Here is a 22,912-nt window from a genome sequence, read left to right on the forward strand (position 1 = left end):
TACTGTACATTAAATATCTAATTTAACCAAATATGTATTATATACTATACATAAAATATGAAAGTACACTACATATATATTATATACTGTACATGAAATATCACATTTCACAAAATATATAGTTTATACTGTACATAAAATATCAAACTTCAAAAAATATATAATATACTGTACATAAAATATCAAATTACACAAAATATGTATTATATACTGTACAGAAAGTATGAAAGAACACTAAATATATATTATATACTGTACATAAAATATCAAATTTCTCAAACTATGTATTATATACTGTACATAAAGTATGAAAGAACACTAAATATGCATTATATACTGTACATAAAATATAAATTTCAACAAATATATATTACAGACTGTACATAAAATATCAAATTTCACCAGATATATATTATATACTGTACATAAAATATCAAATTTCACCAAATATGTATTATATACTACACATAAAATATGAAAGTACACTACTTATATATTATATACTGTACACGAAATATCACATTTCACCAAATATATAGTTTATACTGTACATAAAATATCAAAATTCGAAAAATATATAATATACTGTACATAAAATATCAAATTACACAAAATATGTATTATATACTGTACATAAAGTCTGAAAGAACACTAAATATATATTATATACTGTACATAAAATATCAAATTCCACCAAATATGTATTACATACTTTATGTAAAATATCAAATTTCACCAAATATATATTATATACTGTACATAAAATATCAAATATCACCAAATATGTATTATATACTATACATAAAATATGAAAGTACACTACATATATATTATATACTGTACATAAGATATCAAATTTCACCATAGATATTATATAACATACATAAAATATCAAATTTCACAAACTATGTATTATATACTGTACATAAAGTATGAAAGAACACTAAATATATATTATATACTGTACATAAAATATAAATTTCAACAAATATATATTACATACTGTACATAAAATATCAAATTTCACCAAATATATATTATATACTGTACATAAAATATCAAATTTCACCAAATATGTATTATATACTATACATAAAATATGACAGTACACTACATATATATTATATACTGTACACGAAATATCACATTTCACCAAATATATAGTATATACTCTACATAAAATATCAAACTTCAAGAAATATATAATACACTGTACATAAAATATAAAATTACACAACATATGTATTATATACTGTACATAAAGTATGAAAGAACACTAAATATATATTATATACTGTAAATAAAATATCAAATTTCAACAAATATATATTACATTCTGTATGTTTAATATCAAATTTCACCAAATATACATTATATACTGTACATAAAATATCAAATTTCACAAACTATGTATTATGTACTGTACATAAAGTATGAAAGAACACTAAATATATATTATATACTGTACATAAAATATCAAATTTCACCAAATATGTATTAAATACTGTACATAAAATATCAAATTTCACCAAATATATATTATATACTGTACATAAAATATAAAATTTCACCAAATATGTATTATATACTATACATAAAACATGAAAGTACACTACATATATATTATACACTGTACATGAAATATCACATTTCACCAAATATATAGTTTATACTGTACATAAAATATCAAACTTCAAAAAATATATAATATACTGTACATAAAATATCAAATTACACAAAATATGTATTATATACTGTACAGAAAGTATGAAAGAACACTAAATATATATTATATACTGTACAAAAAATATCAAATTTCACCAAATATATATTACATACTGTCTGTAAAATATCAAATTTCACCAAATATATATTATATACTGTACATAAAATATCAAATATCACCTAATATGTATTAAATACTATACATGAAATATCAAATTTCACCAAATATATATTATATACTGTACACAAAATATCAAACTTCACCAAATATATATTATATACTATACATAAAATATGACAGTACACTACATATATATTATATACTGTACACGAAATATCACAGTTCACCAAATACATAGTTTTTACTGTACATAAAATATCAAACTTCACAAAATATAAAATATACTGTACATAAAATATCAAATTACACAAAATATGTATTATATACTGTACATAAAGTATGAAAGAACACTAAATATGAATTATATAGTGTACATTAAATATCTAATTTAACCAAATATGTATTATATACTATACATAAAATATGAAAGTACACTACATATATATTATATACTGTACACGAAATATCACATTTCACAAAATATATAGTTTATACTGTACATAAAATATCAAACTTCAAAAAATATATAATATACTGTACATGAAATATCAAATTACACAAAATATGTATTATATACTGTACAGAAAGTATGAAAGAACACTAAATATATATTATATACAGTACATAAAATATCAAATTTCACAAACTATGTATTATATACTGTACATAAAGTATGAAAGAACACTAAATATGCATTATATACTGTACATAAAATATAAATTTCAACAAATATATATTACATACTGTACATAAAATATCAAATTTCACCAGATATATATTATATACTGTACATAAAATATCAAATTTCACCAAATATGTATTATATACTATACATAAAATATGAAAGTACACTACTTATATATTATACACTGTACACGAAATATCACATTTCACCAAATAAATAGTTTACACTGTACATAAAATATCAAAATTCAAAAAATATATAATATACTGTACATAAAATATCAAATTACACAAAATATGTATTATATACTGTACAGAAAGTATGAAAGAACACTAAATATATATTATATACTGTACAAAAAATATCAAATTTCACCAAATATGTATTACATACTGTCTGTAAAATATCAAATTTCACCAAATATATATTATATACTGTACATAAAATATCAAATTTCACCTAATATGTATTAAATACTATACATGAAATATGAAAGTACACTACATGTATATTATATACTGTATATAAAATATCAAATTTCTCCATATATGTTATATGACGTATATAAAATATGAAATTTCACAAAATATGTATTATACTCTGTACAAAAAGTATGAAAGAACACTATATATATATTATATACTGTACATAAAATATCAAATTTCACCAAATATATATTACATACTGTACATAAAATATCAAATTTCACCAGATATATATTATATACAGTACATAAAATATCAAATTTCACCAAATATGTATTATATACTATACATAAAATATGACAGTACACTACATATATATTCTATACTGTACACGAAATATCACAGTTCACCAAATACATAGTTTTTACTGTACATAAAATATCAAAATTCAAAAATATAAAATATACTGTACATAAAATATCAAATTACACAAAATATGTATTATATACTGTACATAAAGTATGAAAGAACACTAAATATGTATTATATACTGTACATTAAATATCTAATTTAACCAAATATGTATTATATACTATACATAAAATATGAAAGTACACTACATATATATTATATACTGTACACGAAATATCACATTTCACAAAATATATAGTTTATACTGTACATAATATATCAAACTTCAAAAAATATATAATATACTGTACATAAAATATCAAATTACACAAAATATGTATTATATACTGTACAGAAAGTATGAAAGAACACTAAATATATATTATATACTGTACATAAAATATCAAATTTCACAAACTATGTATTATATACTGTACATAAAGTATGAAAGAACACTAAATATGCATTATATACTGTACATAAAATATAAATTTCAACAAATATATATTACATACTGTACATAAAATATCAAATTTCACCAGATATATATTATATACTGTACATAAAATATCAAATTTCACCAAATATGTATTATATACTATACATAAAATATGAAAGTACACTACTTATATATTATATACTGTACACGAAATATCACATTTCACCAAATATATAGTTTATACTGTACATAAAATATCAAAATTCAAAAAATATAAAATATACTGTACATAAAATATCAACTTACACAAAATATGTATTATATACTGTACATAAAGTCTGAAAGAACACTAAATATATATTATATACTGTAAATAAAATATCAAATTTCACCAAATATGTATTACATACTTTATGTAAAATATCAAATTTCACCAAATATATATTATATACTGTACATAAAATATCAAATATCACCAAATATGTATTATATACTATACATAAAATATGAAAGTACACTACATGTATATTATATACTGTACATAAGATATCAAATTTCACCATAGATATTATATAACATACATAAAATATCAAATTTCACAAACTATGTATTATATACTGTACATAAAGTATGAAAGAACACTAAATATATATTATATACTGTACATAAAATATAAATTTCAACAAATATATATTACATACTGTACATAAAATATCAAATTTCACCAAATATATATTATATACTGTACATAAAATATCAAATTTCACCAAATATGTATTATATACTATACATAAAATATGACAGTACACTACATATATATTATATACTGTACACGAAATATCACATTTCACCAAATATATAGTATATACTCTACATAAAATATCAAACTTCAAGAAATATATAATACACTGTACATAAAATATAAAATTACACAACATGTGTATTATATACTGTACATAAAGTATGAAAGAACACTAAATATATATTATATACTGTAAATAAAATATCAAATTTCAACAAATATATATTACATTCTGTATGTTTAATATCAAATTTCACCAAATATACATTATATACTGTACATAAAATATCAAATTTCACAAACTATGTATTATGTACTGTACATAAAGTATGAAAGAACACTAAATATATATTATATACTGTACATAAAATATCAAATTTCACCAAATATGTATTTAATACTGTACATAAAATATCAAATTTCACCAAATATATATTATATACTGTACATAAAATATAAAATTTCACCAAATATGTATTATATACTATACATAAAACATGAAAGTACACTACATATATATTATACACTGTACATGAAATATCACATTTCACCAAATATATAGTTTATACTGTACATAAAATATCAAACTTCAAAAAATATATAATATACTGTACATAAAATATCAAATTACACAAAATATGTATTATATACTGTACAGAAAGTATGAAAGAACACTAAATATATATTATATACTGTACAAAAAATATCAAATTTCACCAAATATATATTACATACTGTCTGTAAAATATCAAATTTCACCAAATATATATTATATACTGTACATAAAATATCAAATTTCACCTAATATGTATTAAATACTATACATGAAATATGAAAGTACACTATATGTATATTATATACTGTATATAAAATATCAAATTTCTCCATATATGTTATATGACGTATATAAAATATGAAATTTCACAAAATATGTATTATACTCTGTACAAAAAGTATGAAAGAACACTATATATATATTATATACTGTACATAAAATATCAAATTTCACAAACTATGTATTATATACTGTACATAAAGTATGAAAGAACACTAAATATGCATTATATACTGTACATAAAATATAAATTTCAAGAAATATATATTACATACTGTACATAAAATATCAAATTTCACCAGATATATATTATATACTGTACATAAAATATCAAATTTCACCAAATATGTATTATATACTATACATAAAATATGAAAGTACACTACTTATATATTATATACTGTACACGAAATATCACATTTCACCAAATATATAGTTTATACTGTACATAAAATATCAAAATTCAAAAAATATATAATATACTGTACATAAAATATCAAATTACACAAAATATGTATTATATACTGTACATAAAGTCTGAAAGAACACTAAATATATATTATATACTGTACATAAAATATCAAATTTCACCAAATATGTATTATATACTTTATGTAAAATATCAAATTTCACCAAATATATATTATATACTGTACATAAAATATCAAATATCACCAAATATGTATTATATACTATACATAAAATATGAAAGTACACTACATATATATTATATACTGTACATAAGATATCAAATTTCACCATAGATATTATATAACATACATAAAATATCAAATTTCACAAACTATGTATTATATACTGTACATAAAGTATGAAAGAACACTAAATATATATTATATACTGTACATAAAATATAAATTTCAACAAATATATATTACATACTGTACATAAAATATCAAATTTCACCAAATATATATTATACACTGTATATAAAATATCAAATTTCACCAAATATGTATTATATACTATACATAAAATATGAAAGTACACTACATATATATTATATACTGTACACGAAATATCACATTTCACAAAATATATAGTTTATACTGTACATAAAATATCAAACTTCAAAAAATATATAATATACTGTACATAAAATATGAAATTACACAAAATATGTATTATATACTGTACAGAAAGTATGAAAGAACACTAAATATATATTATATACTGTACATAAAATATCAAATTTCAACAAATATATATTACATACTGTACATAAAATATCAAATTTCAAAAAATATATATTATATACTCTTCATAAAATATCAAATTTCACCAAATATGTATTATACACTGTACATAAAATATTACAATACACTACATATATATTATGTACTGTACACGAAATATCACATTTCACGAAATATATAGTTTATACTGTACATAAAATATCAAACTTCAAAAAATATATAATATACTGTACATAAAATATCAAATTACACAAAATATGTATTATATACTGTACAGAAAGTATGAAAGAACACTAAATATATATTATATACTGTACATAAAATATCAAATTTCAGCAAATATATATTATATACTCTACATAAAATATCTAATTTCACCAGATATATATTATATACTGTAGATAAAGTATCAAATTTCACCAAATATGTATTATATACTATACATAAAATATGAAAGTACACTACATATATATTATATACTGTACATAAAATATCACATTTCACCAAATATATAGTTTATACTGTACATAAAATATCAAACTTCAAAAAATATATAATATACTGTATATAAAATATCAAATTACACAAAATATATATTATATACTGTACAGAAAGTATGAAAGAACACTAAATATATATTATATACTGTACATAAAATATCAAATTTCAACAAATATATATTACATACTGTACATAAAATATCAAATATCACCAAATATATATTATATACTGTACATAAAACAGCAAAGTACACCAAATATGTATTATACACTGTACATAAAATATCAAATTTCACAAATATATATAATATACTGTACATAGATTATCAAAGTACTACAAATACACATTATATACTGTACATAAAATATCAAAGTACACCAAATATATATTATATACTGTACATAAAATATCAAAGTACACCAAATATATACTATATACTGTACATAAAATATCAAAGTACACCAAATATGTTACATACTGTACATAAAATATCAAATATCACCAAATATATATTATATACAGTACATAAAACAGCAAAGTACACCAAATATATATTATATAGTGTACATAAAATATCAAATTTCACAAATATATATTATATACTGTACATAAAATATCAAAGTACAACAAATATACATTATGTACTGTACATAAAATATCAAAGTACACCAAATATATATTATATACTGTACATAAAATATCAAATTTCACAAATATATATTATACACTGTACATAAAATATCAAAGTACACCAAATATATATTATATACTGTACATAAAAAACCAAATTTCACCAAATATATAACATACTGAACATAAAATATGAAATTTCACCAAATATATATTCTGTACTGTACATGGAATATGAAAGTACACCTAATATATATTATATACTGTACATAAAATACCAAATTTCACCAAATATACACTATATACTGTACATATAATATCAAATTTCACCAAATATTCATTATATACCGTACAAAAAATATCTAATTTCACCAATTATATACTATATACTCTACATAAAATATGAAAGTACACCAAATATGCATTAGATACTGTACATAAAATATCAAAGTACACCAAACATATATTATATACTGGACATAATATAACAAATTTCACCAAATGTATATTATATACTGTACATAAAATACCAAATTTCACCAAATATATATTACATACTGTACATAAAATATCAAATTTCACCAAATATGTATTATATACTGTAAATAAAATATCAAAGTAAACCAAATATATATTATATACTGTACATAAAATATCAAATTTCACCTAATATGTATTAAATACTATACATAAAATATGAAAGTACACTACATATATATTATATACTGTATATAAAATATCAAATTTCTCCATATATGTTATATGACGTATATAAAATATCAAATTACACAAAATATATATTATATACTGTACATAAAGTATGAAAGAACACTAAATATATATTATATTCTGTACATAAAATATAAATTTCAAGAAATAAATATTACACACTATACATAAAATATCAAATTTCACCAAATATATATTATATACTGTACATAAAATATCAAAATTCACCAAATATGTATTATATACTATACATAAAATATGAAAGTACACTACATATATATTATATACTGTACATAAAATATCAAATTTCACCCTATATATTATATAACGTACATAAAATATCAAATTTCACAAACTATATATTATATATGGTACATAAAGTATGAAAGAACACTAAATATATATTATACACTGCACAAAAAATATCAAATTTCCCCGAATATATATTACATTCAGTATGTAATATATCAAATTTCATCAAATATATATTATATACTGTACATAAAATATAAAATTTCACCAAATATGTATTATATACCATACATAAAATATGACAGTACACTACATATATATTATATATTGTACACGAAATATCGCAGTTCACCAAATACATAGTTTATACTGTACATAAAATATCAAACTTCAAAAAATATATAATATACTGTACATAAAATATCAAATTACACAAAATATGTATTATATACTGTACATAAAGTCTGAAAGAACACTAAATATATATTATATACTGTACATAAGATATCAAATTTCCCCAAATATATATTACATTCAGTATGTAAAATATCTAATTTCACCTAATATATATTATATACTGTACATAAAATATAAAATTTCACCAAATATGTATTATATACTATACATAAAATATGACAGCACACTACATATATATTATATACTGTACATGAAATATCACATTTCACCCAATATATAGTTTATACTGTTCATGAAATAACAAACTTAGAAAACATATAATATACTGTACATAAAATATCAAATTACACAAAATATGTATTATATACTGTAAATAAAGTATGAAAGAACACTAAATAAACATTATATACTGTACATAAAATATCAAATTTCAACAAATGTATATTACATACTGTACATAAAATATCAAATTTCACCAAATATATATTATGTACTGTACATAAAATATCAAATTACACCAAATATGTATTATATACTATACATAAAATATAAAAGTACACTACATATATATTATATACTGTACACGAAATATCACATTTCACCAAATATATAGTTTATACTGAACATAAAATAACAAACTTCAAAAAATATATAATATACTGTACATAAAATATCAAATTACACAAAATATGCATTATATACTGTACATAAAGTATTAAAGATCACAAAATATATATTATATACTGTACATAAAATATCTAAATTCACCAAATAAATATTACATACTGTATGTAAAATATCAAATTTCACCAAATATATATTTTATACTGTACATAAAATATCAAATTTCACCTAATATGTATTATATACTATACATAAATTATGAAAGTACACTACATATATATTATATACTGTAAATAAAATATCAAATTTCACCACATATAACATATAACGTGTATAAAATATCAAATTTCACAAAATAGGTATTATATACTGTACATAAAGTATGAAAGAACACTAAATATTTATTATATACTGTACATAAAATATCAAATTTCATCAAATATGTATTACATACTGTATGTAAAATATCAAATTTCACCAAATATATATTATATACTGTACATAAAATATCAAATTTCACCAAATATATATTATATACTATACATAAAATATGACAGTACACTACATATATATTATATACTGAACACGAAATATCACATTTCACCAAATATATAGTTTATACTGTACATAAAATATCAAACTTCCAAAAATATATAATACACTGTACATAAAATATCAAATTACACAAAATATGTATTATATACTGTACATAAAGTATGAAATAACACTAAATATATATTATATACTGTACATAAAATATCAAATTTCACGAAATATATGTTACTTACTGTATGTAAAATATCAAATTTCACCAAATATATATTATATACTGTACATAAAATATCAAATTTCACTAAACATGTATTATATACTATACAAAAAATATGAAAGTACACTACATATATATTATATACTGTACATAAAATATCAAATTTCACCATATATATTATATAACGTACATAAAATATCAAATTTCACAAATGATATATTATATACTGTACATAAAGTATGAAAGAACACCACTTACATATTATATACTGTACATAAAATATCAAATTTCACCAAATATATATTACATACTGTAGATAAAATATCAAATTTCACAAAATATATATTATATACTGTACATAAAATATCAAATTTCACCAAATATGTATTATATACTATACATAAAATATGAAAGTACACTACTTATATATTATATACTATACATAAAATATCAAATTTCACCCTATATATTATATAACGTACATAAAATGTCAAATTTCACAAAATATATATTATATACTGTACATAAAGTATGAAAAAACACTAAATATATATTATATACTGCACAAAAAATATCAAATTTCCCCAAATATATATTACATTCAGTATGTAAAATATCAAATTTCACCAAATATATATTATATACTGCACATAAAATATAAAATTTCACCAAATATGTATTATATACTATACATAAAATATGACAGTACACTACTTATATATTATATATTGTACACGAAATATCGCAGTTCACCAAATACATAGTTTATACTGTACATAAAATAACAAACTTCAAAAACATATAATATACTGTACATAAAATATTAAATTACACAAAATATGTATTATATACTGTACATAAAGTATGAAAGAACACTAAATAAATATTATATACTGTACATAAAATATCAAATTTCAACAAATGTATATTACATACTGTACATAAAATACCAAATTTTACCATATATATATTATGTACTGTACATAAAATATCAAATTTCACCTAATATGTATTATATACTATACATAAAATATGAAAGTACACTACATATATATTATATACTGTAAATAAAATATCAAATTTCACCATATAGCATATAACGTATATAAAATATCAAATTTCACAAAATATGTATTATATACTGTACAGAAAGTATGAAAGAACACTAAATATATATTACATACTGCACATAAAATATCAAACTTCACCAAATATATATTATACACTGTACATAAAATATAAAACTACACAAAATATGTATTATATACTGTACATAAAGTATGAAAGAACACAAAATATATATTATATACTGTACATAAAATATCAAATTTCAAGAAATATATATTACATTCGGTATGTAAAATATCAAATTTCACCAAATATACATTATATACTGTACATAAAATATCAAATTTCACAAACTATGTATTATATACTGTACATAAAGTATGAAAGAACACTAAATGTATATTATATACTGTACATAAAATATAAATTTCAACAAATATATATTACATACTGCACATTAAATATCAAATTTCACCAAATATATATTATATACTGTACATAAAATATCAAATTTCACCAAATATGTATTATGTACTATACATAAAATATGACAGTACACTACATATATATTATATACTGTACACCAAATATCACATTTCAACAAATATATATTACATTCGGTATGTAAAATATCAAATTTGACCAAATATATATTATATACTGTACATAAAATATAAAATTTCACCAAATATATATTATATACTATACATAAAATATGAAAGTACACTACATATATATTTTATACTGTACATGAAATATCACATTTCACCAAATATATAGTTTATACAGTACATGAAATAACAAACTTCAAAAAACATATAATATACTGTACATAAGATACCAAATTACACAAAATATGTATTATATACTGTACTTAAACAATGAAAGAACAGTAAATATATATTATATACTGTACATAAAATATCAAATTTCACCAAATATGTATTACATACTGTATGTAAAATATCAAATTTCACCAAATATATATTATATACTGTACATAAAATATCAAATTTCACCAAATATGTATTATATACTATACATAAAATATGACAGTACACTACATATATATTATATACTGAACACGAAATATCACATTTCACCAAATATATAGTTTATACTGGACATAAAATATCAAACTTCCAAAAATATATAATACACTGTACATAAAATATCAAATTACACAAAATATGTATTATATACTGTACATAAAGTATGAAAGAACACTAAATATATATTATATACTGTACATAAAATATCAAATTTCAACAGATATATATTACATTCGGTATGTAAAATATCAAATTTCACCAAATATTCATTATATACTGTACATAAAATATCAAATTTCACCAAATATGTATTACACACTATTCAGAAAATATGAAAGTACACTACATATATATTATATACTGTACATAAAAAATCAAATTTCACCATATATATTATATAACGTACATAAAATATCAAATTTCACATAATATATGTTATATTCTGTATATAAAGTATGAAAGAACACTAAATATATATTAAATACTGTACATAAAATATCAAATTTCACCAAATATGCATTAAATACTGTACATAAAATATCAAAGTTCACCAAATATATATTATATACTGTACATAAAATATCAAATTTCACCAAATATGTATTATATACTGTACATAAAATATGACTATTCACTACATATATATTATATACTGTACACGAAATATCACATTTCACGAAATATATAGTTTATACTGTACATAAAATATCAAACTTCAAAAAATATATAATATACTGTACATAAAATATCAAATTACACAAAATATGTATTATATACTGTACATAAATTATGAAAGAATACTAAATATATATTATATACTGTACATAAAATATCAAATTTAACCAAATATATATTACATACTGTCTGTAAAATATCAAATTTCAGCAAATATATATTATATACTGTACATAAAATATCAAATTTCACCTATATATATTATATACTGTATATATTATATACTGTACATAAAATATCAAAGTACACCAAATATATACAAAATACTGTACATAAAATATCAAAGTACACCAAATATATGTTACATACTGTACATAAAATATCAAATATCACCAAATATATATTATATACTGTACATAAAACAGCAAAGTTCACCAAATATATATTATACACTGTACATAAAATATCAAATTTCACAAATATACATTATATACTGTACATAGATTATCAAAGTACTACAAATACACATTATATACTGTACATAAAATATCAAAGTACACCAAATATATATTATATACTGTACATGAAATATCAAAGTACACCAAGTATATACCATATACTGTACATAAAATATCAAATTACACCAAATATGTTACATACTGTACATAAAATATCAAATATCACCAAATATATATTATATACAGTACATAAAACAGCAAAGTACACCAAATATATATTATATACTGTACATAAAATATCAAATTTCACAAATATATATTATACACTGTACATAAAATATCAAAGTACACCAAATGTATATTATATACTGTACATAAAAAACCAAATTTCACCAAATATATAACATACTGAACATAAAACATGAAATTTCACCAAATATATATTCTGTACTGTACATGGAATATGAAAGTACACCTAATATATATTATATACTGTACATAAAATACCAAATTTCACCAAATATACACTATATACTGTACATATAATATCAAATTCCACCAAATATTCCTTATATACCGTACAAAAAATATCTAATTTCACCAATTATATACTATATACTCTACATAAAATGTGAAAGAACACCAAATATATATTATATACGGTACATAAAATATCAAAGTACACCAAACATATATTATACTCTGGACATAATTTATCAAATTTCACCAAATGTATATTATATACTGTACATAAAATACGAAATTTCACCAAATATATATTACATACTGTACATAAAATATCAAATGTCACCAAATATATATTATATACTGTAAATAAATTATTAAAGTACACCAAATATATATTATATACTGTACATAAAATATTAAAGTACACCAAATATATACTATATACTGTACATAAAATATCAATGTACACCAAATATATGTTTCATACTGTACATAAAATATCAAATATCACCAAATATATATTATATACTGTACATAAAACAGCAAAGTACACCAAATATATACTATACACTGTACATAAAATATCAAATTTCACAAATATATATTATATACTGTACATAAAATATCAAAGTACTACAAATACACATTATATACTGTACATAAAATTTCGAAGTACACCAAATATATATTATATACTGTACATAAAATATGAAAGTACAACAAATATATACTATATACTGTAAATAAAATATCAAAGTACACCAAATATATGTTACACACTGTACATAAAATATAAAATATCACCAAATATATATTATATACAGTACATAAAACAGCAAAGTACACCAAATACATATTATATACTGTACATAATATATCAAATTTCACAAATATATATTATATACTGTACATAAATTATCAAAGTACAACAAATACACATTATGTGCTGTACATAAAATATCAAAGTACACCAAGTATATATTATATACTGAACATAAAATATCAAATTTAACAAATATATATTATATACTGTACATAAAATATCAAAGTACACCAAATATATATTATATACTGTACATAAAAAACCAAATTTCACCAAATACATAACATACTGTACATAAAATATCAAATTTCACCAAATATATATTCTATACTGTACGTGGAATATGAAAGTACACTTAATATATATTATATACTGTACATAAAATACCAAATTTCACCAAATATACACTATATACTGTACATATAACATCAAATTTCACCAAATATTCATTATGTACCGTACATAAAATATCTAATTTCACCAATTATATACTATATACTCTACATAAAATTTGAAAGTACACCAAATATATATTATATACGGTAAATAAAATACCAAAGTACACCAAACATATATTATATACTGGACATAATATATCAAATTTCACCAAATGTATATTATATACTGTACATAAAATACCAAATTTCACCAAATATATATTACATACTGTATATAAAATATCAAATTTCACCAAATATATATTATATACTCTACATAAAATATCAAAGAACACCAAATATATATTATATACTGTACATAAAATATCAAAGTACACCAAATATATACTATATACTGTACATAAAATATCAAAGTACAACAAATATATATTATATACTGTACATAAAATATCAAAGTACACCAAGTATATACTATATACTGTACATAAAATATCAAAGTACACCAAATATATGTTACATACTGCGCACAATATATCAAATATCACCAAATATATATTATATACTGTACATAAAACAGCAATGTACACCAAACATATATTATATACTGTACATAAAATATCAAATTTAACAAATATATATTATATATTGTACATAAAATATCAAAGTACACCAAATATATGTTACATACTGTACATAAAATATCAAATATCACCAAATATATATTATATACTGTACATAAAACAGCAAAGTACACCAAATATATATTATATACTGTACATAAAATATCAAATTTCACAAATATATATTATATACTGTTCATAAAATATCAAAGTACAACAAATACACATTATGTACTGTACATAAAATATCAAAGTACAACAAATATATATTATATAATGTACATGAAATATCAAATTTAACAAATATATATTATATACCGTACATAAAATATAAAAGTACACCAAATATATATATTATATACTGTATGTAAAAAACCAAATTTCACCAAATACATAACATACTGTACATAAAATATCAAATTTCACCAAATATATATTCTATACTGTACATGGAATATGAAAGTACACCTAATATATATTATATACTGTACATAAAATACCAAATTTCACCAAATATACACTATATACTGTGTATATATTCTATACTGTATATAAAATATCAAATTTCTCCATATATGTTTTATGACGTTTATAAAATATGAAATTTCACAAAATATGTATTATATACTGTACAAAAAGTATGAAAGAACACTAAATATATATTATATACTGTACATAAAATATCAAATTTCACCAAATATATATTACATACTGTACATAAAATATCAAATTTCACCAAATATATATTATATACTGTACACAAAATATCAAATTTGACCAAATATGTATTATATACTATACATAAAATATGACAGTACACTACATATATATTATATACTGTACACGAAATATCACGGTTCACCAAATACATAGTTTATACTGTACATAAAATATCAAACTTCAAAAAATATATAATATAGTGTACATAAAATATCAAATTACACAAAATATGTATTATATACTGTACATAATGTATGAAAGAACACTAAATATATTTTATATACTGTACATAAAATATCAAATTTCACCAAATATGTATTACATACCGTATGTAAAATATCAAATTTCACCAAATACATATTAAATACTGTGCATAAAATATCAAATTTCACCAAATATGTATTATATACTATACATAAAATATGAAAGTACACTACATATATATTATATACTGTACATAAAATATCTAATTTCACCATGTGTATTATATAACGTACATAAAATATCAAATTTCACAAAATATGTATTATATACTGTACATAAAGTATGAAAGAACACTAAATATATATTACATACTGTACATAAAATATCAAATTTCACCAAATATATATTATATACTGTACACAAAATATCAAATTTCAACACATATGTATTATATACTATACATAAAATATGACAGTACACTACATATATATTATATACTGTACACGAAATATCACAGTTCACCAAATATATAGTATATACTGTACATAAAATATCAAACTTCAAAAAATATATAATACACTGTACATAAAATATAAAATTACACAAAATATGTATTATATACTGTACATAAAGTATGAAAGAACACTAAATATATATTATATACTGTACATAAAATATCAAATTTCAACAAATATATATTACATTCGGTATGTAAAATATCAAATTTCACCAAATATACATTATATACTGCACATAATATATCAAATTTCACCTAATATGTATTAAATACTAAACATAAAATATGAAAGTACACTACATATATATTATATACTGTATATAAAATACCAAATTTCTCCATATATGTTATATGACGTATATAAAATATGAAATTTCAGAAAATATGTATTATATACTGTACAAAAAGCATGAAAGAACACTAAATATATATTATATACTGTACATAAAACATCAAATTTCACCAAATATATATTATATACTGTATTTAAAATATCAAATTTCACAAAATATATATTATATACTGTACTTAAAGTATGAAAGAACACTAAATATATATTATATGCTGTACATAAAATATAAATTTCAAGAAATAAATATTACACACTATACATAAAATATCAAATTTCACCAAATATATATTATATACTGTACATAAAATATCAAAATTCACCAAATATGTATTATATACTATACATAAAATATGAAAGTACACTACATATATATTATATACTGTACATAAAATATCAAATTTCACCCTATATATTATATAACGTACATAAAATATCAAATTTCACAAACTATATATTATATACTGTACATAAAGTATGAAAGAACACTAAATATATATTATACACTGCACAAAAAATATCAAATTTCCCCGAATATATATTACATTCAGTATGTAATATATCAAATTTCATCAAATATTTATTATATACTGTACATAAAATATAAAATTTCACCAAATATGTATTATATACCATACATAAAATATGACAGTACACTACATATATATTATATATTGTACACGAAATATCGCAGTTCACCAAATACATAGTTTATACTGTACATAAAATATCAAACTTCAAAAAATATATAATATACTGTACATAAAATATCAAATTACACAAAATATGTATTATATACTGTACATAAAGTCTGAAAGAACACTAAATATATATTATATACTGTACATAAGATATCAAATTTCCCCAAATATATATTACATTCAGTATGTAAAATATCTAATTTCACCTAATATATATTATATACTGTACATAAAATATAAAATTTCACCAAATATGTATTATATACTATACATAAAATATGACAGCACACTACATATATATTACATACTGTACATGAAATATCACATTTCACCCAATATATAGTTTATACTGTTCATGAAATAACAAACTTAGAAAACATATAATATACTGTACATAAAATATCAAATTACACAAAATATGTATTATATACTGTAAATAAAGTATGAAAGAACACTAAATAAACATTATATACTGTACATAAAATATCAAATTTCAACAAATGTATATTACATACTGTACATAAAATATCAAATTTCACCAAATATATATTATGTACTGTACATAAAATATCAAATTACACCAAATATGTATTATATACTATACATAAAATATGACAGTACACTACATATATATTATATACTGTACACGAAATATCACATTTCAACAAATATATATTACGTTCGGTATGTAAAATATCAAATTTCACCAAATATATATTATATACTGTACATAAAATATAAAATTTCACAAAATATGTATTATATAATATACATAAAATATGAAAGTACACTACATATATATTTTATACTGTACATGAAATATCACATTTCACCAAATATATAGTTTATACTGTACATAAACTAACAAACTACAAAAAACATATAATATACTATATATAAAATATCAAATTACACAAAATATGTATTATATACTGTACATAAACTATGAAAGAACAGTAAATATATATTATATACTGTACATAAAATATCATATTTCAACAAATATATATTACATACTGTACATAAAATATCAAAGTTCACCAAATATATATTATGTACTGTACATAAAATATCACATTTCACCAAATATGTATTATATACTATACATAAAATATGAAAGTACGCTACATATATATTATATACTGTACACGAAATATCACATTTCACCAAATATATAGTTTATACTGTACATAAAATAACAAACTTCAAAATATATTTAATATACTGTACATAAAATATCAAATTACACAAAATATGTATTATATACTGGACATAAAGTATGAAAGAACACGAAATATATATTATATACTGTACATAAAATATCAAATTTCACCAAATATGTATTACATTCTTTATGTAAAATATCAAATTTCACCAAATATATATTATATACTGTACATAAAATATCAAATATCACCAAATATGTATTATATACTATACATAAAATATGAAAGTACACTACATATATATTATATACTGTACATAAAATATCAAATATCACCATATATTATATAACATACATAAAATATCAAATTTCACAAACTATCTATTATATACTGTACATAAAGTATGAAAGAACACTAAATATATATTATATACTGTACATAAAATATAAATTTCAACAAATATATATTACATACTCTACATAAAATATCAAATTTCACCAAATACATATTATATACTGTACACAAAATATAAAATTTCACCAAATATGTATTGTATACTATACGTAGAATATGACAGTACACTACCTATATATTATATACTGTACACGAAATATCACATTTCACCAAATATATAGTTTATACTGTACATAAAATATCAAACTTCAAAAAATATATAATACACTGAACATAAAATATCAAATTACCCAAAATATGTATTATATACTGTACATAAAGTATGAAAGAACACTAAATATGTACTATATACTGTACATAAAATAGCAAATTTCACCAAATATATATTACATTCTGTATGTAAAATATCAAATTTCACCAAATATATATCATATACTGTACATAAAATACCAAATTTCACCAAATATATATTATATACTAAACATAAAATATGAAAGTACACTACATATATATTATATACTGTACATAAAATATCAAATTTCACCATATATGTTATATAAGGTACATAAAATATCAAATTACACAAAATATGTATAATATACTGTACATAAAGTATGAAATAACACTAAATATATATTATATACTGTACATAAAATATCAAATCTCACCAAATATATAATACATACTGTAAGTAATATATCAAATTTCACCAATTACATATTATATACTGTACATAAAATATCAAATTTCACCAAATATGTATTATATACTATACATAAAATATGAAAGTACACTAGATATATATTATATACTGTACATAAAATATCAAATTTCACCATATATATTATATAACGTACATAAAATATCAAATTACACAAACTATGTATTATATACTGTACATAAAGTATGAAAGAACACTAAATATACATTATACACTGTACATAAAGTATAAATTTCAACAAATATATATTACAAACTGTACATAAAATATAAAATTTCACCAAATATATATTATATACTGTACATAAAATATAAAATTTCCCCAAATATGTATTATATACTATACATAAAATATGAAAGTACAATACATATATATTATATACTGTACATGAAATATCACATTTCACCAAATATATAGTTTATACTGTACATAAAATATAAAACTTCAAAAAATATATAATATACTGTACATAGAATATCAAATTACACAAAATATGTATTATATACTGTTCATAAAGTATGAAAGAACACTAAATATATATTATATACTGTACATAAAATATCAAATTTCACCAAATATGTATTACATACTTTATGTAAAATATCAAATTTCACCAAATATATATTATATACTGTACATAAAATATCAAATTTCACCAAATATGTATTATAGACTATACATAAAATATGACAGTACACTACATATATATTATATAATGTACACGAAAAATCACATTTCACCAAATATATAGTTTATACTGTACATAAAATATCAAACTTCAAAAAATATATAATACTCTCTACATAAAATATCAAATTACACAAAATATGTATTATATACTGTACAGAAAGTATGAAAGAACACTAAATATATATTATATACTGTACATAAAATATCAAATTTCACCAAATATATATTACGTACCGTATGTAAAATATCAAATTTCATCAAATATATATTATATGCTGTTCATAAAATATCAAATTTCACCAAATATGTATTATATACTATACATAAAATATGAAAGTACACTACATATATATTATATACTGTACATAAGATATCAAATTTCACCATATATGTTATATAAGGTACATAAAATATCAAATTACACAAAATATGTATTATATGCTGTACATAAAGTATGAAAGAACACTAAATATATATTATATACTGTACATAAAATATCAAATTTCACCAAATATATATTACATACTGTCTGTAATATATCAAATTTCACCAAATACATATTATATACTGTACATAAAATATCAAATTTCACCAAATATGTATTATATACTATACATAAAATATGAAAGTACACTAGATATATATTATATACTGTACATAAAATATGAAATTTCACCATATATATTATATAACGTACATAAAATATCATCTTTCACAAACTATGTATTATATACTGTACATAAAGTATGAAAGAACACTAAATATGCATTATATACTGTACATAAAATATAAATTTCAACAAATATATATTACATACTGTACATAAAATATCAAATTTCACCAAATATATATTATATACTATACATAAAATATCAAATTTCACCAAATATGTATTATATACTATACATAAAATATGAAAGTACACTACTTATATATTATATACTGTACACGAAATATCACATTTCACCAAATATATAGTTTATACTGTACATAAAATAGCAAAATTCAAACAATATATAATATACTGTACATAAAATATCAAATTACACAAAATACGTATTATATACTGTAGATAAAGTCTGAAAGAACACTAAATATATATTATATACTGTACATAAAATATCAAATTTCAACAAATATATATTACATTCGGTATGTAAAATATCAAATTTCACCAAATATATATTTTATCCTGTACATAAAATATCAAATTTCACCAAATATGTATTATATACAATACATAAAATATGAAAGTTCACTACATATATATTATATACTGTAAATAAAAT

The sequence above is a fragment of the Gorilla gorilla genome, chromosome Y, assembly GCF_029281585.2.
Source record: "Gorilla gorilla gorilla isolate KB3781 chromosome Y, NHGRI_mGorGor1-v2.1_pri, whole genome shotgun sequence".
NCBI lineage: Eukaryota > Metazoa > Chordata > Mammalia > Primates > Hominidae > Gorilla > Gorilla gorilla.